Genomic DNA, 550 nt, shown 5'->3' with positions numbered 1-550 from the left:
GGGGGGTCCTGAAGATGCTCGGAGGGGGTCTGTGGGTACTCGGGGGGGGGGTCTGTGGGTGCCCAGGGGGTGTCTATGGGTGCCAGGGGGACCCCATGGGGTCCCTTTATGTCCTGGGGGGGTCACTGGGGTCACCTGAGCCCTGCAGGTGCTGCCTGGAAGCTCTGACAGCTCTGGGGGTCCCCGTGTAGCCCCCGATGGGTGGGGGTCCAGGGGGTCCCGATGGCTCCTGGGGGGGGGTCCCCACACCCCCAGACGTGACGTCAGTGCCTGTGGTCCCTTATGGCTCCTATAGGTCCCCTTATTGTCCCTGCAGCTGCCGGGGGTCCCTGCGGGTCCCTACGGATCCCTGGGGGTCCCAGTGGTCCTGGGGGGTCCCTGGGGGTCCCGGGGGTCCCTGTGGATCCCGAGGGTCCCTGAGGGTCCTTATGGATCCCGGGGGTCCCTGCGGTCCCCGTTGCTCCTCACACTCCCTGCCGCTCCCCGGGGATCCCCGCGGCTCCAAGGGGTCCCTGCAGCCCCCCGGGGGTCCCTGCGCCCCCTCCCCAGC

Source organism: Pyrgilauda ruficollis, unplaced genomic scaffold (genome assembly GCF_017590135.1).
Source record: "Pyrgilauda ruficollis isolate IOZ18807 unplaced genomic scaffold, ASM1759013v1 scaffold1655, whole genome shotgun sequence".
Taxonomy (NCBI): Eukaryota; Metazoa; Chordata; class Aves; order Passeriformes; family Passeridae; genus Pyrgilauda; species Pyrgilauda ruficollis.
The sequence above is the reverse complement of the archived record's forward strand: the minus strand, read 5'-3'. Positions refer to the sequence as shown.